The sequence below is a fragment of the Pelophylax lessonae genome, assembly GCF_965119305.1.
Source record: "Pelophylax lessonae genome assembly, chromosome: 2".
Lineage (NCBI taxonomy): Eukaryota > Metazoa > Chordata > Amphibia > Anura > Ranidae > Pelophylax > Pelophylax lessonae.
In genome coordinates, this window is record NC_138769.1 from 461,675,637 (window position 1) to 461,694,138 (window position 18,502).

An 18,502-nucleotide genomic window follows, 5' to 3' on the forward strand; every position below is an offset into this window, starting at 1 on the left:
GCTGGTTTCTAGACCTGTGGACTTCCCTAGTGCAAGACAAGTGGATCCACTAAATTTCGATCCTGGTACAAGATCGAGTTTCGCTCTTGTCCCCCGGCAAGATTCTTTCTTTCCAACTTGCGCCTGTCCCCGTACCGCTTACAGGGCCTGTTTGGAGCGGTACAAGACCTGTTCCTTCAAGGGGTTATTGTCCCAGTTCTGACTTTGGAAAGGTTTTCAGGGTTTTTACTGGAACCTGTTTGCGTTCCTTGCTGGGTACTGTAAAGTGCGTCCAATCCTAGATCTCAAGGCGCTGAATTGTTTTGTGCAGATGTTCAGAATGGAGTCCCATTTGAACGGTGGTGGCATCCCTGCGTCAGGGGGATTTCCTCGCCTCTATCGACATCAAAAATGCCTACCTTCAAATTCTATTATGTGCCAGTCACCAGCGCTTCCTCTGCTTTGCTGTGGGAGAGGAGCATTATCAGTTTGTGGCGTTACCTTTTGGTCCCGCCTCTGCTCCTCGGGTCTTCACAAAAGTGTTAGCTCCGGTGCCAGCCTTGTTACACCAATGGGGGATCGTGGTACTGGGCTACTTGAACGATCTCCTTTTGCGAGCGTAAACTTCTTCTGCTCTGCTGGAATGTAGGGATCGACCGATTATCGGCACCACCGATATATCGGGGGCCAATATGCACTTTCCCTGATATATCGGAATCGGCCCCTGAGATTATTGCCGATTATTTCGGAAAGTTCTGTACCAGAGTGATGCCTGCAGCTAGAGGCATCACCCCGGTACCGGTGTCCCTAGCCGACGGTCGGCTGTCTTGTAATGAGCCGATGCGCCCCCCCCGCCACTTTCCGCGGCTCGCCCGGGTCTCCTGTCCCACCAGGAGACCCGGGCATCCTACCTTCACGGCTGCCAAAGACCCGATCAAAGCCGCATTCAGCTCTGATCGGGTCTCCATGTAAAAAACCCGGACGTGATGTCATGACATAACTTCCGGGTGCTCGGCGCCACATTAAAAAAACTGACAGCATTAAAAACAGCCAAACTTGGCGTTTGAATGCTTTTCAGTGCCGAGGAGGGGTTTGGGGTCTTTTAGACCCCCAGATCCCTCAACAAGGAGTACCTGTAGAACAAAAAAAAAAATGTTTTTTTACATGTCCGACAATATCGGCCGATACAGATATCCGATGACCAAAATATCGGTATCTGCATTAAAAAAACGATATCCGTCGATCACTAGTGGAAAGCCTGGAAATCACCATACGAACTGTGTCTGAGTTCAGCTGGATTCTGAATTTTCAGAAGTCTGCTCTGGTTCCGTCCACAAAGCTGGACTATCTGGGCTCGGCCTTGGCTCCTTCCTCTGGACAAACTCCAGAAATTGCAGGCTTCATTTCGCCTCCTGCTGTCCAACAGATAGTCATCCCTCTGGACTTGCATGCGGGTGCTGGGCCAGGCAGTTCCATACAAGGTCCCTGCAAAGGGGGATTCTGACCAATTGGGACAAGACTCTGCAGTCTCTGGACAATCAGATCCAGCTGAGTCGGGGGGGGGGGGGGGGAGGATTCCCTGATATGGTGGCTTTGTTCTCTGGCGCATCAACTGGGCAAGACCTTCTTCCCCTTGTATTGGACAGTGGTCACCACGGTTGCCAGCCTGTCAGGAAGAGTGCAGACTACTAATTAAGGCCTTAGTACGCCGATCTGGTGTGGCTGGTCCCCAACGTTCCTTGGAAGCTTCCTCTCAGGGAACATCGGCTTTCCCATGGACCGATCCTCCATCCTGTTTTACAGTCACTGGCTTTGACGGCTTGGCTGTTGAACGCCAGGTGCTGAAGGATAGGGGTTTATCTGAGTCTGATTCCTACACTGTTGAAAGCTAGGAAATCTACTTCTAAGAAGATCTACCATTGTACGTGGAAGACATACATTGGGTGGTGTGAGTCTCTTGGGGTTCATCCTCGCTCCTTCTTGGTGGCTCGGATCTTAACCTTTCTTCGACGGGGGGTTGAACAGAAATTGGTGTTGAGTTCTATCAAGGGCCAGGTGTTGGCTTTGGCAGTTTTCTTCCAACGACCTATGGCAACACACACTCCCTTGTGCGTACCTTTCTTCAGGGTGTCTGACATTTTGGTTCTTCCCATGCGGGCTCAGTTGCTGCCTTGGGATCCCAATTTGGTACTTATGGTCCTCCCTTTGAGAAACTTTGGGAGATTCCCCTGCTTACGCTGTCCCGAAAGGTGTCCTTTTTGGTGGCTATCACCTCTGCGCGCAGGCTGTCATAACTGGCGGCATTATCCTGTCGTTCATCTGGTGATTCACAGGGATAAAGGTGGTGCTTCGCCCCTATCCGTCGTTCCTACCAAAGAATGTCTGATTTTAATTTGAATGAAGACATTGTGTTGCCTTCCCTTTGTCTGAGGCCTAAACATCTGAAGGAAATTCCCTTGCATGCCTTGGATGTGTTCCGGGCAATAATGGTGTACCGGGCAGTCAGACTCGGTTTGTGCTCACGGAATGGACCTCGTAATAGGGTTGTCCACATACTCTTCGACCATTTCCAGATGGATCAGACAGACGATGATTCAGGCCTATTCCATCAGGGGTCAGGTTCCTCCTTTCCCTATCAAGGTGCACTCTACTAGGGTGCTTAGTGCTTACTGGGCTTTCCACCATTGGGCGTCAGTGACGCAGGTTTGCAAGGCGGCCACCTGGTTGTTGGTGCACACTTTTACAAATTCTATAAAGTGGATGTGTTGGCATTTGTGGATGCTTCTTTTGACCTCAAGGTTTGCAGGCTGCTTTTTAAGAGGACCTGATCCACTTTGAGGGTGTATTGTTTTTTTTTCAGGTGGGCTCCAGTTGGTTTGGTAGAGTTCCTGTTTACCTGGTTGGCTATGGTTTTAGCCTTGGGATTTTCTTTTTCGCTGTTCCCACGCTATATGTTTTACACTGCTTTGGGTTGTCACAATGGTTAAGAATATCAGGAGCTGTTTCCGTTAACATCGCTGGATTGAGAGGGAGCTCAGGTAAGTATTAGGGGGTTTGTTGCCCACAGAAGGTTTTTTTTTTTTTTATCCTAATGTATAGAATGCATTAAGATAAAAAAAAAAAAAACATTCTGCCTTTAGAACCACTTAAATACCTGGTATACACTACTAGTTTTGTTTTTTTGTTTTTTTTTCTTCAACCCACCCGGCTGAATGAGAAAAAAAAAATTGATAGCTCAGTAGGAGCCACTGTACTAACTATGCGAAGTTAGTACAGTAATCTCCCCTTCTGTGCTATTGTGTTCCGATTTGCAGATTTTTTTCAGTTATGGCCCTGCTGCAGTCCACCAGGGCTGGAATCCGAATCAGTCTGTATGTAATAGGCTTTACAGTGCTGTAGTTCAAAGATCTGCAGAATTGTAAGAAAGAAGAGCATATCAGGGAGATAAGATAAGACCTTATCCTTGTAAATTTAACTCTTTTGTGTCTCCCTGGCAGCATAGTTTGTCCTTTTAATCTCTACTGTATTTTTTTTCTATCTCTCTCCCTAATCTCTGTTCCCTCAGCACAGTCTGTGTTATTAAAATTGCTTTTTTCCCCCCCTCCAGGAACAGTAAATCTTAAAGTGTAAGTCCACCTTAACGCTGAAATCCCAGCATATACAGACATCCACGATCTAACACTAACCTATCTAGCCCTGTAAAGAAAATCAGTATACATACCTTTTTTTTTTTTTAAGCCAATCCGATCTGATCTCCAGTGGAGGAAGCTCTGCAGAGGCCAACAATGGCTGTGCAGTGAATGGACACTGATGTCACCTGTAGAGTTATGGGGCTTTCATTGTCAGCTGTGTCCTCGGCACCCGCCTCCACAGCGAAGCCGCAGCTGACAGTTCAGAGTGGTATCGGGTCGGATGGGCTTCAAAAAAGGTATGCAAAGTGCCAAGAACAGAGAGCAATTGAGCATGTGCAGAGCAGGGTGAGACAGTGTATTACTGGATTTTAAACAATATAGGTACTTATTTTAAAGGTTTTACATGGCTAAACATGCAAAAGTGGCCAGCCTAAAGTGATCTATCGGGATTTAATTTTCTGACTAAAGTTCCATTTTAAGCTACTCCTGGTTGCTGTAGTAAAATCATTCTAGAATTTCTATAAAACAAACCAGGGGTTGTGGTTCTCATGTATTGCGATAGTGTTGAGGGAGAATTCCAGGCAAAATGCTAAGCTTGCTAATATGTTTACCTTTCTATGTAAGAAATTGTTTCTCTATCGCTCATTGACAGACGTAGTCCTCGGTGATTCAACACCCTCGGGTTATGCTGCCCTCCACAGGAGTAGGACTAGACAGGAAAGAAAATGCTCTGGCCACACCCTAGGGGCAATCCCCGAGGGTATATCCTCTCTCTCTCTGCTACAGCAAATCAGTTTTTTTCTGTCTAGTCAGGAGTAAGGACCTAGATACCTTGCTGGGATCTTCGGTCCTGGCAGGATTTTTTTTTTCTTAAAAAGATTTTTAGACAGCTTTTTTTCTCCAGTGTTCCTGTGAGATCTTCAAGCAAGAAAGCTGAACTGGGCGATGGGCGGGATATTGAGATCCAGTGGTCACCCCAGTTCAGCCTACGAGCGCGTGCAGGCCATAGCTCCGCGCTGGGTCGGCCGCGACATAGTCCCACTGGACGGGGACTGACCCTGCGAGTTAAACGTCTCGCTGAAACGCCAAAGACCATGAGTCACGGCGCCCGTATTGGTCGACAGCCCTCCAACTTCGGTGGAGAGGGGTACTGTCAGGAGTTGGCGCCCCCGCCTGGTTCTGGTACGGTGAGTAGTATGTTCCTCCATTTCCCCTGACGGGTCCTGTGGTGAACGCGGTCCCCTCTCTGTATGGTAAGGATGGGTTCCCCTCTATCCTATAACATGGCACAGATCCCCCTATTTTGAGTGTGATTTTTGTGTACAAAAAGCCAGGAGGCTTGGTTTGGGAGCTGACAATCTAATTGCAAGTATGTTTAAATGATTGTAATCAGTGGCAGTACTGGAATCTTACTGTGATAAGAGAAAGTATCCTACCTGTCAGAAGCCACAGGACATGTATGCGGCTTTCCAGGTCATTCTTCCAGCTAAAGCATGCCTCCCGACGGCCACGCGTTCCGCCAGGGTCCGGTACCGCCAGCCAAGTTGATCTCCATGAAGAGAAAGGTTTTGTGATGCCGAGATACTCTGCAGTCACGCCGCTATTCTGTAACAGACTGCCGTAGATCGCACGAGGCTGCCATTTTGGCGTAGCCTCGTGTCTTCAGCATGGGGGCGGCCATGTTTGAGGTGACCCAAACACCTCGTGGAGCTAGGGGAGGCGCCGGAAGGCGTACAGAGGGGCGGAGCCGCCTCCTTTCTTCCCGGGCAGCCAGCCAAGAGACTTCCTGTCTGTTCGAGACAGTGCTGAGACTAGTTGCAGTGAACTCTGAGCATCAAGTGGTGAGCCTGGGGGTCTATCTCTCTCTCTCTCTCTCTCGCTCGATAGGGATCCCTAGCAGGTAACACTGAGGGGCTTTGTGGCGCTGGGGGTCTGAAAAAAAAAAAAGTTTTATTTTGGATTGAATTTTCCGGGTAGTAACTGGAATTATCATGGACCCTGCCACACAAGTACCCCCACCTGTTTCCCTCGAGGGGGCCACGGGACCCGCCGGTGCACAGAGTATGGATGCATTTACAGCAGTTTTGGAGTCTATGGTGGCTCGGGTGGAGGCGGCCTGTCAGGAACGGGGGTCAAGAAAGCGACCTCCGCCTACCCCTATATCATCTGACACTTCAGACTCCGAGTCTGAGATGGTCATTGCAGCTGCAGGTCCCTCTGCAAGGGCTGTTGTCTCAGGTAAAGTTCCTTCAGACAGTGAGGAGGACGTTCATACTTCCGCCATAATTCGGGAAGAAGCATTGGTGGACGCACTAGTTGTGGCGGTTCGGGAAACCTTAAGACTTGAGGTTTCACCGGCAGAGGCAACTGAAACAGAGATTCCCTTTGGTACTAACAAACCCACCAAAACGGTGAAGGTTTTTCCTGTACCCAAGTGTTTTGGTAATAAAATTAAAGAAGAATGGGAGCATTCTAAGCATACCTTTACTATTTCCAAACGTATTGCTAGACGCTATCCGTTTGAGGAATCCCTCATTAAGAAATGGACGGTACCACCAGTGGTAGACCCACCTATTTCCAGACTGAATAAAGCCACGGTTATTCCAGTAGAGGACACTTCGTCCTTTAAGGATCCGGTGGATCTTTTCCCTGATAGGGTCAGCATTTAGACCAGTAATTGTCATTGGTCTGGTTTCCCAGACACTTACGGAATGGGCTAGATTGGTACGCCAGGACCTGAGGGGGAAAGATATCCCCCAGGGAACATCTGATTTGATGGAACAGATTATACAAGGGCTACAGTTTGTCTGTGACGCAGCCTTGGATGCTACCCCCCTATTAGGGCATGCATCTATGTCAGCGGTTATCCTCAGACGTGTGCTGTGGTTAAAATGCTGGTCAGCGGACCTAGGTTCCAAAAAGACCTTGACGAATCTCCCCTTTCAGGGGAATCGCCTATTTGGGGCCACCCTAGATGAGATCATTAAGGATGCCACTGGGGGCAAGAGCACTTTCTTGCCACAGGCTGCTAAAGCTAAGGGACCTCGTAACAAGCGAGGACCTTTCTTTACCGCCCATAAAGGGTTCGTACGGCCGGCTGGAACAAGCGGGAAAGGCAAGGCTCCTCCAGGAGGGTTCAAGAAGGGCTGGTCGGACAAACAAAAGACCGACTCAGCCAAACCTGAATCAAAGGATTACACAGCCTGAAGGTGCGCCACCACCCGGTTTGAGGGTGGGGGGACGTCTTCACCGATATTCAGGGCATTAGATCGAGCATCGATCACTGCTACCGGTGCGATTCTTCCCTTCCAACATCTAAGTACTACAGGGAGCGGTAGTTACCGTTCCCTGAACAGATCATTTTCTTTACCTTTTCCAAAGATTAGCCTCAGTTCCCCACAAGAATCGGATCCGGTTGAACAGACAGACCAAGAAGCCTCTAGCCGGATGACTTCGGTCCCTGAGGTTCAACCAGGAGAGATCACCGTTCCTGACAGGAATCAGGTGTCTGATAAATGTGTGGGAACAGAGAACGAGCAGACTTTGTCGGATGGTCGGGGCCAGATAGCTCTAGGGCCGCCTGGTTCAGATCCAGTCAGCGCCAGTGGTCCTAGAAATTCTAGGCTGGCCTCGTCAAGCCGGTCTGGCCGACTTGGACATGCTAGTCGCGGACATTCCTTGGGAACTTCGTCTCAGGGAGTGTCTGCGGTCTCAAGGACCAATCTTCCATCGTGCTTTACAGTCGCTGGTTTTAATGGCCTGGCCATTGAGACCCAGGTACTGAAGGACAGAGGGTTGTCAGCTTCAGTTATTCCTACCCTTATTAAAGCAAGGAAAGCGACTTCCAGCAAGGTCTATTATCGCACATGGAAGACGTATATCGCGTGGTGCGAATCTTTAGGGATTCCTCCACGTACCTATTCGGTGACTCGAATATTGGCCTTTCTGCAAAAAGGGGTTGAGCAGAAACTAGCCTTGAGCACCATCAAAGGTCAAGTTTCAGCATTAGCTATCTTCTTTCAGAAACCTTTAGCTACCAAGTCCTTGGTGCGGAATTTCATCCAGGGGGTGCGGCACCTGGCTCCACCAGTCCGCGCGCCCTTACCGCCCTGGGATCTTAATTTTGGTTTTGTCGGTTCTACAGTAACCTCCCTTTGAAAACATCAGGGAGATTCCCTTGCTTACTTTACCCCCGAAGGTAGCCTTCTTGGTGGCTATCACTTCTGCACACAGGGTGTCAGAACTGGCTGCATTATCATGCCAGTCCCCATACTTAGTGATTCATAGGGATAAGGTAGTGCTTCATCCTAAGCCATCCTTTCTTCCAAAGGTGGTTTCAGATTTTCATCTGAATGAAGATATTGTACTACCTTCCTTGTGTCCTCAGCCCAATCATCATCGGGAACATGCGTTGCATTCCTTGGATGTGGTTCGGGCAATCAGGGTATACCTGAAGGCGACGGAATCGTTCCGTAAGACGGATTCACTTTTTGTGATCCCGGATGGCCCCAGAAAGGGGTTGCCTGCATCTGCCGCGACTATCTCCAAATGGATCAGACAGACGGTCGTACAGGCTTATTCTATTAAGGGTCGGAGTCCTCCGTTCCCTGTTAAGGCGCACTCCACTCGAGCGCTCAGTACTTCCTGGGCCTTCCGCCATCAGGCGTCAGTGGTCCAGGTATGTAAGGCGGCCACCTGGTCGTCGGTACATACCTTTACAAAATTTTATAAGATTGATGTGATGGCATCGGCGGATGCCTCATTTGGCCGCAATTTGAGGAGACCGGCGGTCTACCTCGAGGGTTTTTTTCTGTTGAAAAATTTCTGTTGAGTCTCATCACTGAGGATGAGCATTGTAAACTTCTAGTTTGGCACCGGTTGGGCCTTCTAGATTGGATTTGATTTCCATTTTCCCACCCCTCATTTGTGGTACTGCTTTGGGACGTCCCGAGGGTGTTGAATCACTGAGGACTACGTCTGTCAATGAGCGATAGAGAAAAATGGATTTTTGTAAAATCTTACCGTAAAATCCTTTTCTCTTAGCTCATTGACAGACGTAGTACCCGCACCTCTGTTTTGGAGTTGGGTTGGGTTAAATTCTCTAGACACTGCTTTGTGACATAACTGATTTGCTGTAGCAGAGAGAGAGAGGATATACCCTCGGGGACTGCCCCTAGGGTGTGGCCAGAGCATTTTCTTTCCTGTCTAGTCCTACTCCTGTGGAGGGCAGCATAACCCGAGGGTGTTGAATCACCGAGGACTACGTCTGTCAATGAGCTAAGAGAAAAGGATTTTACGGTAAGATTTTACAAAAATCCATTTTTTCTAGTTTTGGTTCCGAGCGTCTCCTAAAGTTGGCTTCAGCACAGATGTTTGTGTGCTTTTGTGGAGAACAAGAGTTACTTCAAATTTTTAGCCCTGGTTCACACTGCTGCAATTTTTGTCAGTTCAAAATCACATGACAAGATTCACCCCATTGCTGGCAGTGGAACCGTTCAAATAGTTGTGACTCAAGTCGCAGCTACTTTAACAAAGTTTCCTGCACTACTTTTTGGGGGTATCCTTGCAACTAGTATAGAATTCTGCTAAATAAAAATTGGGGTGTGCAAATCGCACTGTTCTGTGGCTTTGAAATTGAGCTTAAGTAGCGCGATTTCAAAGCTGCATCAGCGTGAACCAGCGCTTAAATTTAAAAAAACACTGGGCAGACCACAAACCTCTGCAATAACAAACATTGGTGGCAAATGGCACCAAGGATCTGCACTTTTGGACCCCACATTTTTAAACAAAAAGAAATCAAGTGAACATGATATTTATGATTTTGTTGTGAAGTCAAAGAAAATACTAGAGGATTCCATCGGACTTCAGTTCAGATCAGCCAGATTTATGTCCTTTGCACACACAAGTCATTCTCTTTAAAAAAAAAAAAAATGTAATTTTTGTATTTCTTTTTAGTAGACATTGGGAAATCAATGGTTACTGTACTTTTAATGGCAAATGTGATAAGACAAAAGTTGCACTATGTTGACTTGTATATTACTTTACTGTATTCATAGTTTAGTAGGAGTACTTTGGTAAAATTATAAATATTGCATAAAACAAACTTGCATTCAGAAAATGTCCATAAAGTTTTTTTTTTTTTTTGGTATTGAGAAGAGAAAAAAAAAAATCTGAAATTAAAGAAGAAATGTCAAGCATGGTTCATTTTACATTTTGATCTCCATTCTGTTCCAGGTCCCATGTCCTGATGCATTGTGAACACAGTATGTCAGCCACTCAGCATCAGAGAATGCTTTGCGTGTTCTGAATGAGTGCAGTGTTCTCTGATTGGACAGAGTGGAGAAGTGGGGTGGTGAGGCTCAGCATGGGGCCTGGAAGCAAGTGGAGATTGCTGAAGTAGTGGTGCCTACTTCAGCAATTTCTAGCTTCCAGGGGCGTTGGGCAGGTATGAAATATACATAGTTATATTGGTCCAAGCTGGACCAATGTAACTATGTCAAAATATACCACGTCTGGAATTATTCCTAAAGTATGTATTTGTAATGCTTATTTAAAAAAAAAAAAAAATGCAGATATAGCTTTATACTTTTTGATAAATGCTCTTGAAATTAATTTGTCCTTTTACTGTGCAACAGTAACTTTTGTGAATAAACCTCATGTAACAGATGATGTTTTGCTATAAAATGTTTGTTTCTTATGCACATCATGTAAAATAACCAAGAGTCATAAGGTTTCAATATGTATGTACACATGCATGATGGCAGTAATGCACACAATTTTTCTTTGCTGTCCTTAAGCAAGTGAATAATCTGTTCCCTTAAAGGAGCATCACACCGGCAGTTGCCTTCCGTGACATCTGTAAGATCTACAGATGGAGAATATGAGTACTCAACCTCTACGCACCATCTGATACCAGCTCAAAGCCAACTCACCCCACAGGTGGATCCCATGGCCTCTCTGTTAGATGTAGGGCTGCAACTAACAATTATTTTCACACTCGATTAGTTGGCCGATTTATTGTTTTGATTGATCGGATAATAACCTTAACAAAAGTGTGGTGTATAATTTAGTTAATATGTAAAGTTTAAAAAAAGAAAAGGCGATTTACTCTTAAGATCTATAAGCAGTGGTAAATATAAATAACCAGCTATATGGTTAGGGAGCAAAATCTCGAATTCACTCTGAGAATAACGGATAGAAGAGATATACTGTATATGCTATTAGAGGTTGAATCTGGTAAATATCATCAGACTCAAATTTAATTTTTTATTTAAGGAAAATAATGAAAGCCTGTTTTACCGATTTTCTGACAGAACTAAAATATATTATGTACAGTATCTCACAAAGATGACTACAGTGTAAATTTGCTGTTCCCTCAAAATAACTCAACACACAGCCATTAATGTCTAAACCCCTGGCAACAAAAGTGAGTACACCCCTATAGTAAAATGTCGTCCAAATTGGGCTCAAAGTGTCAATATTTTCTGTGGCCACCATTATTTTCCAGCACTACCTTAACCCTCTTGGGCATGGAGTTCACCAGAACATCAAAGGTTGCCACTGGAGTCGTCTTCCACTCCTCCATGACAACATCACGAAGCTGGTGGATGCTAGAAACCTTGCCCTCCTCCACCTTCCGTTTTGAAGATGCCCCACAGATGCTCAATAGGGTTTTAGGTCTGGAGACATGCTTGGCCAGTCCATCACCTTTACCCTCAGCTTCTTTAGCAATGCAGTGGTTGTCTTGGAGGTGTGTTTGCGTTTGTTATTATGTTGGAATATTGCCCTGTGGCCCAGTCTCCAAAGGGAGGGGATCATGCTCTGCTTCAGTATGTCGCAGTACATGTTGGCATTCATGGTTCCCTCAGTAAACTGTAAACCCAGTGCTGGCAGCACTCATACATCTATTTTCCAAAGACATCCTCTGGATAGGACGCTGAGCACATGCATTCAACTTCTTTGGTCGACCATGGCGAGGCCTGTTCTGAAGGGAACCTGTCCTGGTAAACTGTGTAAACCTGTATAATCTTGGCCACTGTGCTGCAGCTCAGTTTCAGGGTCTTGGCAATCTTCTTATAGTCTAGGTCATCTTTATGTAGAGCAACAATTCTTTTTTTCCGATCCTCAGAGTGAGGTGCCATGTTGAACTTCCAGTGACCAGTATGAGAGAGTGAGAGCGATGACACCAAATTTAACACATCTGCTCCCCATTCACACCTGAGACCTTATAACACTAACACATGACACGGGAGGGAAAATGGCTAATTTGACTCGATTTGGACATTTTCACTTAGGGGTGTACTCACTTTTGTTGCCAGCGGTTTAGACAGTACAAGCTGTACACTCACTACTTTGTCACATCAAAAGATATAATAAAATATTTACAAACATGTGAGGGGTGTAATCACTTTTGTGAAATACTGTATGACCGACTCCCTTGTCATATGCAGGGGGTTTGCTGGCCATACAAAATGTATTCCTTCAAAAAAATGTTCATTTTAAGAACATTCATCTGAATTTCGAATTGTTGGTGGGGTCAAATCAACGTTCGTTTTCGACCACAGTGACGGGAAAAAAAAACAGAATAGATAACTTCTTGGTCAAAGGAATTTTCAGACTGTGTATGTGGTTTTGGTTCAGAAATTACATTCCTTTTAAAACTGAATGTTAAAAGCAAGTGAAACTTTCAAATTACATTCTTTCATTCTCGCCTGAAAATCGATACGTGCATGGCCAGCATAAGGCTCGATTCACACCTGTGTAGTTTGCTTTTAAATATTTTCTGCAGTGTTTTTTGCTGTGCATTTTTGCACACAATTTTGCTGCAAATTGCGTTTGCATTTTTATGCTCTTTTTGGCCAATTTGTTGTTGGACAGATTAAAAAAAAAGTACAAATCACAGCAAAAACACACTAAATGCTTTTTTTCTGCAGCTTCTCTATTGAAGTCTATTGAACCAAAAAAGCACAGTTTTGAGTTGGAAAAAAGTCCTTGACTCTTTTCAAATATGCAGTAGCTGAAAAAAGCATAGATGTGAACGTGTCCCATAGGAAACCATGTTAAATGAACTGTAGTGCGTTTCTACAAAAAGCACCAAAAACATGGGTGTGAACAAGGCCTAAGACGTTTAGTAGCAGCAGCATACTTTTTCCCTTTAAGACATAAATCATAACATATGGGTTATATAGCCACCTATAGATGGACACTGGCAACCAATCAGAATTGATGACCCCCTATATAACCCCTCCTACACAGGAAGTACCTCAGTTTTTTTGCCAGTGTCTAAAAGGTGAAGGTCACTGTGGAGGGGTTCTCCACATGTTTGCTATGTTTGAAAGAAGAAAATAAGTTAATGCTAACATACCCCAAACAAAGACCACTGGATCTAAGGGGTTAACTATTCGATTCATCTAACACAATCAATGGACTAAAAGAATAGTACCCGAGCCTCGGGAAGCAGATATGAGGTTTGCCTGTAACGCTGTCCTTTTTAGGCACTGGACCCTGGGATCCGGACCCTTGGAATACCAAACCCCAAAAGCAGGGTGCTCTACAGGTCCAAGTCCGTGTCCCCTCCTATATAGGGGACCCAGTCCTTGAAGGTCTCCAAGACAATGCTCACTGTGAAGGGTAAAGATTGGATTATTGCTTATAGCAGTTTTTTTTGCGGCAGGACTGGTGGGTCAGTTTTAAATATTTACACAGCAAACAAAAACCTTAAGGCTCGGTTCACATATATGCGATGCGGGAAGGCTGCGAATTCGCAGCCTGTTCCTGCATCGCACACGCACCCCCGGCAGTTCACACTGCCATATGCGATACGCTGGGGGTGTCAATGTAATCTTAACGACACCCCCAGTTTGATCGCATATCGCAGTGCGATCGTGCAGTTCGCACAGGATCGGATCGCACAAGTGTGAACCGCTGTGCGATTCGATCCTGATGCGGCAGCAAAAATGCCTCCTGTGCGTGTTTGCTGCGGGTGCGATGCGAATTTAGCCATACAAACTGTATGGCTAAACTCGCACCGCACAGCTGATCGCATGAAATGTCGGAGCAGTGCGCTCCGACATTACATGCGAACCCCGCACACGCAGAAGTGTGAACCGGGGCTAAAAGGTTAAAAAATGCAAAATTGTAAATATTTTATGCACTGTTCCTTTTAATAAGATTACAGAGACTTGTGCCAAGTGTATTTCTGCTTGTAATTACATCATTGTAGTAGGTTTATGCAAAGTATGTTTAAAGTATGTTAAAGCATATTGTTACACTGTTTCTTACCCTGAGCTGATCATCTGAAAGGTATCGGCTATGACAAACAAGATTCAGCCTAAACTGCTCTCTGCCTTGATCACGTGTCTATGGCGTAGGGCTATTCGCACGCGGGAATCTTCACCTTCAAGGTACAGGCGTACGCCGCGTGGTGGGCGTGTTCTAACGCGATTTTGCGTGCATGTGGACGCGACGCACCACGCCGCACATGCATAAAAGGACGCGTTCTGCAAGGAACTGTTTCCAACACACTAGCCTCTGTCACAGGCTGAAAGGGACACAGGGCAGCAGCAGCTGGGTTGCATGAGTCACTGTGGGTGTATGTTACTGGCACAAATGGGTCCTGTATCTTTGGATTATCAGTGTTGTGTGTATTAGGCTGTATAAGCTTGGCACAGACCTTGAGTACACTTTAAAGGTAGTATCTCAAGTTTGTCTTGCTATAAAGCAATGTCTGCCCGAAAACGGGCTGGAGGGAGCACAGTTGGTAGGGGCCCTATGATGCCACTGTCAGGCCCTGAAGGTCCTAGTCGTGCTTCCACTGTGTCTACTCCTCCTGATAAGCCAGAGGCAATTAGCCAATCTGAGCCATTATGGTTATCAGGCATAGTAGCTACTCCGTGTACTTCTGCCACAGCCTATGTGACCAAGGACGATTTGGCATCAGCATTAGCCAGCCTAGAGGGTAGGATTGCTGACATGATTGCAACGCCACGTGGAGGAAAGAGGCGGGTTAGATCCCCCTCTCCTGAGCCGCCCCCTGAATCTCTATCAGCCTCTCAATCCCAGAGATTGTTTATCCATTCTCTTGCTGAGATGGTCCAGGCTGAGTTTAAACTGCCACCCTTAGAGACAACTGAAACCTCTTTTCCTCCCTAGGCTCATTGCGCCCTCCTCAGAGTCCTCGGTCATTTCCCATACATCCACTCTTGTAACAAAAAGTGTATAATGATTGGGATCATCCAGATAGGATGTTTGTTCCTCCTAAAAGGTTTTCATTGTTATATCCTATGGAGGATACGTTTTCTAAGACATGGAAAATTCCCACTTTGAATGCAGCCATTTCTTCGGTTAACAAGAGTTTAACCTGTCCTGTGGATAATTCCCAGGTTTTTAAAGATCCAGCAGATAAAAAGTTGGAATCTTTATTGAAAGCCTCCTTTTGCAATTGCAGGTTCTGCAGTACAACTACCAGTAGCAGCCATAGGAGTGTGTCAGTCTTTGAAAGACCGCATAAAGCGAGTGGCCAAGATGATTCCTTCTCAAGGAGAGTGTGTGGAAGATCTGTCAGATCTACCTCCCACTTTCTGTTTCGCAGTTGATGCTCTTACGGACTCCATAAGGCAAATGTCACAGTTTGATACGGTGATGATAGTGTATATGCGCAGAATCCTTTGGTTAAAAACACCTTTTTGGTGGTGATCTGGATAAATATATCCAAAAGATTTCGGGGGGGGGGGGAGAGAACGTTGCTACCTGTAAAGAGGAAGAGCAGGCATCCTTCCTTTAAGATCCCCAGCACTCATAATACCAGTGGTTCCAATTCCAGGCAGTGGCGACAGCCTCAACCGTCTGCATCCGGACCCAAGCCTTCGGGGCAAGGTCATAAAAAGCCCTGGGCCCAGAGATCAGCCAAGTCTTCCTCTAAGCTCTGTCAGTTAAGGGGTGCCCCCACTCACCTGGGTGGGGGGAAGGCTCCTGCAGTTCTCAGGGGCATGGGTGAAGTGAATTCAAGAGTTGTCTCCATCATTTCACAGGGATACAAACTGGAATTTCGGGTGTTCCCGCATCCTCGGTGTGTGAGGTCAAGTATACCAACAGATCCCCTAAAAGAATGCTCTCTCTTTCGAGCATTGGGCCAGCTGAGAGCTCAGAGGGTGATAACCGAGGTTCCAGAAAACAAAAGGTTCAAGGGTTTTTAGTAAAACCTATTCATGATCCCCAAATCAAACAGGAATGTGAGACCTATTTTGGATGTCAAGGCTCTGAATCAGTTTCTGAACGTTAGTTCTTTCCGCATTAAATCAATTCGTTCAGTCATAGCCTCCCTGCAGTAAAATTAATTAATGGCATCCGTAGACATCAAGGATGCATATCTTCATGTGCCTATATTTCAGACCCATCAAAGGTTCCTTCGTTTTGCGATTGGAAACCATCATTTCCAGTTTGTGGCCCTGCCCTTCGGGTTGGCCACCGCTCCAGAGTTTTCACAAAGATCCTTGATCCAGTATTGGCTTTTCTAAGGTCCCAAGGGATACCTGTAATAGGATATCTGGACTATCTATTACTAATAGATCGATTGGTGCCGGCTCTAAACTGAAATATCGTTCAGACTGAACATTTTTTGGAACGTCTGGGTTGGATTCTGAACTTGGCAAAGTCAGCATTACAGCCAGTCCGGCGTCTGGAACACCTAGGGCTTCTTGTCGACACGGTGCAGGCAAAGGTATTCTTGCCAGCAAGAAGAGCTGAAGGATCTGGTACGGTCTAAAACGATGTCCACTACACCCAACATACACAATCACACAGCCGAACCACTAGAGGATGATGGTTTTTTAGATCTAATGAACAGTCAATTGGACCTATCCAAACCACAAACAGATCTCACATTAAACCAAAGCACGATAGACAGATTCACAATCAAACTGAACCAACTACAGGCCTAGATATAATAAATATATCATCTTATGTTCTTACGAAAAATGAAAAGGAAGTTCTTTCCTTAGGTCTTACTTTCTGCCCAATTCAGGAGATGAATCTCTTTGAAATTGTCAAAGATCTAAACCTTTTTGGAAGGAAATTAACTTACAAATATTTATTTGATGAGGAAAGAAAAAAGAGGAAACAGGACCACATATTAAAAGAACAGTGGAAGGATTTCAAAGTAAGGGACTTCAGGGCTCTCAAAGACCTCATGGATCTCCTTGAGGAAAATGAGACCGCTGAATTGTCCTCACAAGCAAGTGGAATAGAACTCCCTAATATAAGAACATCTAATGACAACACAACAGAGACACCTACCCTAAGAGGAAAAGATTTGCCAATTCACAAAGTGAAAAAGAAATCAGAAAAATTCCCCTCTCTACAGACGAATCCCAATATTGCAGCATTCATAACGCAGGTGACAAAACAAATTGAGGCTATTCAGATACCAAAAAATAGTAAAAACAACCTTACCCAACAGCAAAAACAAGCCCTGTTGTCTCTGAGTACCAACGACAAAATCGTGGTGAAACCAGCCGACAAAGGCGGCAATATTGTCGTAATGGATGTGGAACAGTACAGAGACATGTGCTTGAATATTCTAAATAACAGGGAATGGTACAGGCTGATAGAATCAGAAATGGTAAATACACTACAAAAAGATTTTGCTCAGTTACTTTTTAGAGCACAACTTGGAGGCCTTATAGATAAAGATACTTACCAGGCGATATATGTTAAAAATCCCAAAGTTCCAACTTTTTATGCGTTACCGAAAACGCATAAAAATTTAAGATCACCCCCGGGTAGACCGATAATATCAGGAATAGGATCATACACAGAGCCAACTAGCCAGTACATAGATTTAATTCTTAGAGAACATGTTACTTCTCTGCCATCATATATAAAAGATACTCCGGACCTTCTCAAACGTTTAGAAGGCCTAGTGGTACCACCGGGCACGATCTTGGTGGCCGTTGATATCGAGGCCTTATATAGTAGCATACCGCATACCAGGGGTCTGTCTGTGATAGAGGAATTTCTGTATGAACGTCCCCTTAAACAGAGGGGCTATATTAATTTTATTCTGGAGGCCTTGGCCTTTATTTTGACAGGGAACGCCTTCGTCTTTGATCGCTCCCACTACCTCCAGGTGCAGGGGGTGGCGATGGGGACCTCCTGTGCCCCATCGTATGCCAACCTGTACCTGGGGGGGTGGGAGCGAACCCTTTTCTCAGACGAAGGCCTAGCCCAATTTTTTCCGCATGTCCTCCTCTGGCTCCGCTACATAGATGACGTGTTCATGTTGTGGTCGGGGCCGGAGGAGGACCTGCGGAAATTCCTCAAATCTTTAAACAATAACCAATTCAACTTGAAATTTACCAACCAATGGAGTCACAAATCTATTCCCTTTCTTGATATCACAATATCCATCACAGAAACAGGAAAAGTAGAGACAACTCTGTACCGAAAACCAACAGCTGGAAACACTGTGCTTCACGCACATAGCTTCCATCCAAAATCACTGGTACAAAGTATACCGTACTCGCAGTACCTGCGACTTCGACGAATATGCTCAAATGATGAGCAGTTTCGTCTGGAAGCAAACAAACTTAGAAACAGGTTGCGAGCAAGGGGATATACAACCACGACATTACGAAAAGCGTATAACAGGGCATTCCAAAAAACGAGAGAGGAAACTCTCTTTTACAAAAAAGATAAAAACCAAGAGGGAAGGGTACGTATTATCACTCCATATCATCGTCAACATCACCTAGTTCGCAATATCCTACAGCAACATTGGTACCTGCTCAAAAATGATAGTATTCTAAGTAAATATGTGAACGATTACCCAGAGATTACTTTTAAAAAAGTTAAGTCAATCAGGGATAGAGTCATCAGAAGTCATTTTGATGATA